This window comes from Lolium rigidum, chromosome 2 (genome assembly GCF_022539505.1).
Source record: "Lolium rigidum isolate FL_2022 chromosome 2, APGP_CSIRO_Lrig_0.1, whole genome shotgun sequence".
In the NCBI taxonomy this organism is placed as follows: domain Eukaryota; kingdom Viridiplantae; phylum Streptophyta; class Magnoliopsida; order Poales; family Poaceae; genus Lolium; species Lolium rigidum.
In genome coordinates this window covers 175,887,545-175,895,337 of record NC_061509.1, presented here as the reverse complement: position 1 = coordinate 175,895,337, position 7,793 = coordinate 175,887,545, and positions in this window count along the sequence as shown.

Below are 7,793 nucleotides of genomic sequence, written 5' to 3'. Positions count from 1 at the left end.
ACTTGGTATGTTTTACACATTTTCTATGGAGGACTACAAGAAAATAGAACTGATCTAGACTTACTGCAGGTGGATCTTTTATGGATTGCTCCATTACTAACGCCTGGGCACTTTTAGATAAAATGTGTCGCAATAGAGAATCTCCGTTTAGTGATTTAGGTAGTGAGGGTGGCGTAGAAATAAATTATGATTATCTTCATGCTTTTAATAAAACCGGTAAAGTAGAAGAATTGGCTGGCAATCTTTTTGTTGAACCTGGTATTGATTTACAAATGCTTCAAGTTTTTACAGAACATATGGAGCTAACTAAGAAGGACTAGCTTCTGTTTGATCCACCACCTCCAAAACCAGTGGAGAAAGTTAATGTTGTCATTGCAGCACCAATTAAGCCTCTGAAAGAGATACCACTATATGTTGCGTATGTTCCTGTCCCAAGAGCCATGCAAAAACATATTATTATAGCTCAACTTGCTGAACAAAAGGAGGCAGGGAAGAAAGCTCGCAAAGAAAAAGCAGAAGCATCAAACATTAAAGAACTAGTCATTAAAGAATACATAGAAGAAGTAGAGAATCAAATCACAAAGGAAGAGGTAAAAGCTATGTTCGCACATTGCAATGTTGTTGAACTAGATGAAGAAGTCTCAAATTATGTCACGTGCAAGGTAAAGTATAAGGATGTAGGTGAGCCCATTCTTCCTTGCACTTTTGGAGGATCTTCACATTATGGTCTATGTGATCTAGAAACTACTATCAATGTTATTCCTTATGAGTTCTATATGGAAATACAAGATGAATTAGAACCATCTCAATTTAAGGACACTGATATGACAATCATGTTAGCTGATAAATCCCATAGGATACCTATGGGACAAATTAAAAATTCTTCTATCTGTGTTGGTTCGCATATGTTTCCTATTGATTTTGTAGTAGTTATGCACTAATTATTATCTTCCAATTATATTTGGAAGAACATTTCTAAGCACTGCAGGGGCAATCATAAATTGAAAAGAGGTGATAATTGTTCTTAAGTTTGAGGAAGAGAAAATGAAATTTCACTTCTCTAAATTTCAAGATAAGCTCAATCTTGAAGAACTAGAAAAACCAAAAGAAGGACAAGGGAAGACTATTGCCAATCTAGCTGATGTGTACTTTGGTACTTTGGTACACCAATTGTTGAATTTGTGAGAAGCTTGGTTGATAATGATAATACCCCTGATGACAAAGAAAAAGAGGAGCTTGATGAGTACCTTGATGAAGTTTCTATATTAGAGTCTCCTATGAACGAGACTTATGAGGTACCATAGAGGAAGGGGTTGAAGAGTCTCATATGAAAGAACCATGAATGTTTTGATTAAACATCGCAAGGCCTTTGGATATTCCATGAATTACTTGAAGGGGATTAGTCCCGCGATAGCCACCCACCAAATATTCTTAGAGGAAGGAGCTCGACCAAGCTCTAAATACCAAAGAAGGCTCAAACCTCAAATGAAGGAAGTGGTGAGAAAAGAGATAATCCGTCTTCTTGACGCGGGTATTATATATCATGTGAAGGAAAGTGATTGGGTAAGTCCTGCCCACTGTGTTCCTAAACAAGGAGGATTTACGGTTGTAGCTAATGAACATAATGAATTAATCCCAGCTAGGACTATTGTAGGGCACAAGATGTGTATTTATTTTAGGAAGTTGAATAAAGAAACAAGGAAAGATCATTATCCATTGCCATCTATAGATCAAATGCTTGAAAGGCTAACTAAACACTCTCACTTTTGTTACTTTGATGGATATTCCATATTCTCTCAAATTGCCGTACATCCTGAGGACCAACTAAAAACCACTTTCACTTGCCAATTTGGTCTATATGCTTACCGTCACATACCTTTCGGTTTATGCAATGCACCCGCTACTTTTCAGAGATGTATGACCACTATTTTTGCTGACTTTGTGGAACAAATAAAGGAAGTTTTCATGGACGACTTCTCTATCTATGGAACTTCATTTTAACAATTGTCTCCATAATCTTGACAAAGTTTTGCAGCGATGTGAAGATACTAACCTTGTATTGAATTGGGAGAAATGCCACTTCATGGTGAGAGAAAGGATAGTACTTGGTCATAAGATCTCAGGAAAAGGAATCGAGGTGGACAAACAAAAAAATCGAAGCGATAGAAAGATTACCGCCTCCTCGAGAGATCAAAGGTATACGAAGTTTCCTTGGTAATGTAGTTTTTTATGGAAGGTTTATAAAAAAAATATCTAAAACTTCAAAACCTCTAACTAACCTCTTGCAAAAGAACACTCGATTTAACTTTGACAAAAATTGCCTTATACCCTTCAACACCCTTAAGAAAGCCTTACTAGATGCTCCTGTAATCAAACCTCCCATTTGGGATAAGCCATTTGAAGTTTTTATGTGAGGCTAGCAATGAGGCCATAGGAGCTATCCTTGGCCAGCGTGATAATGCTAACTTCAATATCAATCACCATGCTAGCTGTACTCTTAATGAGGCACAAAGGAATTATCCTATGGTAGAAAAAGAACTTTTTGCCGTTGTTTTCTCTTGTCATAAGTTTAGATCTTACATATTAGATGCTTTAGTCAAAATTCATACAGATCGTGATGGTTTAAAAGATATATACTTGAAAAAACGGATATTAAACCCAAAATGATTCGTTGTATTTTGTTATTGCAAGAATTTGAATTACAGATTGTTCTAAGGAAGGAGGAACCACCCGGGGAAAAATGAACTTAAGAAAAATATTTCAGCTATATGTATTCCACCAGGCACAATAAAACGCAAAAATAGTCATCTATACTCATTGTGCGATTATCTTAAGATTGTAGTGCACCAAGTCATGCACCTACGGACAAACAAAACTTTAGTAAAGCTGGCAGAGATAGACTCTCCAGATGACCCTACTTAGGCCTTGTTTGGTACTAGGGTTTTAGTGGAAATTAGTGGGGATAATACTCTGGAGTATTGGGTGAATCTCTGTTGTTACTCAATCCCCACAAAACTCCATCCCCAATCCACTAGGTAGGGGTAGAGTATTGGAGATTGAAAAAATTACACTAAAATTTGGGGATAAGTGGGGATTAAACTTGCTCATACTCTAGCACCAAACATGTATTGGGGATAAGTGGGGATTTGTTTGGAGCAGATTATCCCCGCCAATCCCCACTAAAATTCTAGTACCAAACAAACCCTTAGCGGGTGCTTAACATAAGGGGTGGTGAAATCTGAGGATGTGCGATCAAAGGGTAACACTTGAAGGTACATCAGCGACCAGCAGCTGACATGATTTTCAAACCAGAAGAGCAAACTGCACTAAAAAGAATTCATCTTCCCTTACACTTGAGAAGGCCAACAAAATCCGACGGAAGAGGCAACTGAAAATTAGGCACACCACCTGCGCAAAAACAGAAAAACAAATCAGTACCGTGAACCAACATCACCTGAATCTATTTCCATGATGACAGTACTAGCAAAATATGCTCGTGCGTTGCTACGGGTTGATTATAACTTTTTTCAAAAAAATATCTCGAGGTACCACCCTTCCATTCATATTGGCCTCCTCTTAGTTCTTAACGTCCACTCGATGTCCAAATGTTTGTACTAAAAACATGAGCACACCTCAAATGTCAACCAAACGGTAAGTTTGATACTTTATGTGACTACTTGAGAAGGTGTTTTTTATTAGTTTTTTGTAACTATTAAATGGATAACATAATAGTTCACACACACGACATAATGATAATTCACCAAATAGAAAGTGCACAAAATAGAAACATTTTTTTAAAAATTGGTCTACTATATATTTGTCGCAATTTTTAGTTATTATTATTATTTTTATATAATTTTCTATGCATACTTTCAATTTCATATTTATTAAATTTACTATTACATAATATGTTAAAAGTAGTTTACATTTTATTCAATATATAATCTACCCATACATATTTTTTCTGCCAATATTTACCCATATGTCTCCATCTCCAAGACGTATATCACATTCACAACCGGGCCAAGTCCTATCCTAGGCCAGGCAGGGCATAACAAAAAATACTACTATATCCTAGAGCAGACCTAGCAAGAGAGAGGGAAGAGCTGTTGACAGCCTACATCTGCGAGATGACGAGCTCGTGTGGCTCGCCGAGCGTCGTCCACGATCTCAAATCGTCCCGCAACCCTTGCGTCCCAATACTTGACTCCATCTCAAGGCACCGAGGAACCCCGCCTGCCTCGGATGGTCCTCACACGGTCGCAGTCACCCTCAGACCTGCGCTCGCGCTCGAGCGCGTCCTCCGCCTCGCTCCTCCCGACTCTTCGAGCGCAGCTCATCGTGGGTGGCAACTGATCAGTTCTTTCAGATCCCTCTCTGGTCGGTTCAGCGCATACAGTTAGCAGCGTCATCCTTTTGTTCATGAAGGCAGCCGAGCCCAACACACACACAGAGTTCCGTTTAATCCTTTCCCAATCTTCCCACCAATCAATGCTGATGTTGCTTCATTTTTGAGGCAGCTTGCTGATAACCCAAAATTGGTGAGACTTGGTGTAAGGTAACGAGGTGGGACAATTTAACAGAAAATACCGTGCGTTTAGGCGAGAATTTAATTAGGCCACGAAGACGCCGCATGGTCAGAAATTGTATGCTAAAAATATTCAAAGCTTGTAAGAAAAATGATTCAAAGCTTGTATATAAAAGGGATTAGGGTGATAACTGCAGAACCTTCATTGGATCGTACATGTTCTTTAGACGATTTAGTTGGAGAAGATACTCAAGTAGTGAACTTCCTCTGTTGCTTCAGGAACCATCATGGGGGCTGTCAATTATCACCAAAACTATGCAAGATTATACGTTTATCAATTTATTTTGTAGGCTTCTAGTTGCAGACTCTTGCTATCATGCTGAACTGCTGCTATATTTACAATACCAGGGAAAAAAACAAAACAATCCCCGGCCGTGATTATCACCTTGGGTTCACTCTGATTGACATCGAATAGAGAGACTATCTTTTCACTTGGATTCATGCTGGAGCCAAGATAAATTTGTCCTCTCCGAGCAAAGCCCCTCTTGTCTCGTGAATTTCAAGAAACTCTTATCTTGATTCTTTGCAGCTCCTTACTGTATTTCTACAGTTCAGTGACATTGGTGAGTTACTGCCGGAAAATCTCAAGATAGGCGCCGTGAGACCATTTATCACATACCTTGTTCTGAAATAGCTCAAAGTCATCGGAGATCCTCTAAGAACATGCAGCCTCGTTATTGTACCGTTGTCGTTTCTCCTCAGCTTCTCAGGCTCAATGTCGACCATGAGCTCTGTCTCTCCTCAGCTTCTCAGGCTCAATGTCGACCATGAGCTCTGTCAGGTTGTCGCTCTCAAGATAACGGTGTCTTCATGGGGCGTCTCTCTCCGCATGGCTAGGATCAATACTGGTGTGATACGACCTTCCCACCTTCCTGCATGATGGGCACGATTTCCCGCTAGGTCGTCTTATCGGACGATGTCGGCGTCCGACGAGGGTGCCATCGGCACGGCGTTCCACGAGGCCGGAGCATTGAACGACGCTGGCGAGGGCAGGGTGCGGACGGTCGTTGTCCACTGCCGTCCCGATCCGGTGGAAGGCATCACTTCCATAGTCGTCGGGCGCCATTGCAGCAGGGCAGAGCACGACCTGAGCGAGCTGCGAACAAGATCGGCCCGTCTCCTCGACCTGATGCCGCCAATACATTTGATCTCGCCTCCTCCAATCTCACGTGTGGACTATATAGTAAATCAAGGGCCAATCTCATTTGTCTTTACTACTCTCTCTGTTCCTTTCTATAATGCCTATAGATTTTTGGTTTGTTTCAAAATATAAGGTTGTAGCTTGGCTCTTTTTCAATTACCCCCTCTATCGGTCAGCTCCCACACGACAAAAAATCCATACAAAAAGAAAACAATTAATTGAGATTCCTAATGCATGACCCCAACGATTCCTTAGATTTAGAAAACAGTGTTTTTATTTCCTTAATATAACCTGGCTGCACATATATAAAGAGTCAACCAGAGAGATTTGTGGGATTTGTTATATTAATTTAGGAAGTTACCGATTTCCCTCATTTTACTCTGATCTCAAATCTTTAATCGATGGGGTCTTGTGTAAAGAACACTCTTGTGCTAATTTATGTGCCAAAAAACTATAGGCACTATAGAATAGAACAGAGGGAATATTATATTGCAGTTGGTCGTAGGTTGTACAACGCGTTTGGTGAAGGAGATTGGGACCATCCTATCCATCTAATTATTTTCAACATCTCCGCTTCAATGTTCACCGTCGGATCAAAGCAAGTAATTGCTTTCCTTCATTTACTACATAGCTCGCTAATTGCAGATCAAAACGTATCACTGCTTTTTCCTAATCCATTATACTACTCTATAAAATTATTATTTCTTTCCTCATCAGACGGTCCATTTCGTCAAGCGGGTCCTTTCGTCGTGCTCCACGCCTCCACATACCTGGCCAACGGGCCGGGCCGTCACGTGCCAGCCCGCGAGCACGCGGATTCAGCCCATCACGGGCCCAGCACGGCACGTGGCTAAACAGGCCCGTGCCGGCCCGCGGCACGCCTGTGCCGTGCCAGGGCCGCAGCCTCAAGCACGCGGGCTAGCCCGGCATGGCCCGTTAAGGAGGCGGCACGCGAACTGCCCGCCAGGCACGCGAAAGGCCCGCCAGGCACGCGTACGGGATGGAATCAGGAGGACGGGAGGAGCGTCTGCGACTCTGCGCTCTGCGGCTCTGCGTACGGGACACGGGAGGGAATCGGGCCCGTACGGGAGAGGAGCGTGCGAGGCCGACGCAGCCAGGCAGGCCTCTGTCTCGCTCGCCAGGGAGCGCCGCGCGCGATGAGGCCACGCAAATTTGCCCGTTGGCATTTTTGGGCTGACGTGGCTTAGGGTTTGGGGTCTTTTTGGTCCTTTTTAGTGTAGGTTTCGAATTTTTATCCGTTGGAGGGGTATTTTTGGTCCAAGTTTGATCATTTTTTCAGTATAAAAAGGGCAGCATACCTCTCTCAATTTCCACAGTCAAACATCCCTCTCATTTCTACACTCAAAGCCTCAAACATGGATGATCCAGACCGTTTTCTCTTCCCCATGGATACATTTGGGGTTGAAACCCCATGTTCTCCCTTCCTCAACAACGACTATGACACACCTCCATATACACCATCCGAAAATAGTTCATCCAGTTCCGCCGGCACTTCCAGCAACCTAGGCCCCAAAAGGCGGAAAAAACCTCGGTGATCTGGGAGCACTACGTGGAAGAATAATTCATAGATGGCGATGGTACCACGAAGTTGAGGGCGAAGTGCCTCCATCCGGGGTGCACTAGCATATTTTCTCTGCAGAAGGGCAGATGAAACAGCGACATGACGAGGGACATGAAGACCCACGCCAAGAAGGATGAACAAAGCGCTGCGATCCAGAGCAGGATCAAGTTCAAACCCGACGGCTCGAAAGGTATTTTCGTCTATGATCAAGAGCCAAAAAGAAGCTCTAGCATGTTTAATTGCTTCAAATGATTTACCGTTAAGTTTTGGTGAGTCTCCGGCTTTTACCGAATATATTAAAACTGCTCATACCCTGATTTTCAAGCGGTGTCTAGAAAAACTACTAGTCGTAATATGAAAACGATTGCTAAAGCGGGTTTACTAGCCATAAAAGAAGAGTTAGGCTCATCAACTTTTTCGGTCTCTATAACATCTGATATCTGGAGTGGTAGGTCTAAGCAAGATTATATTTCTGTGGTTGC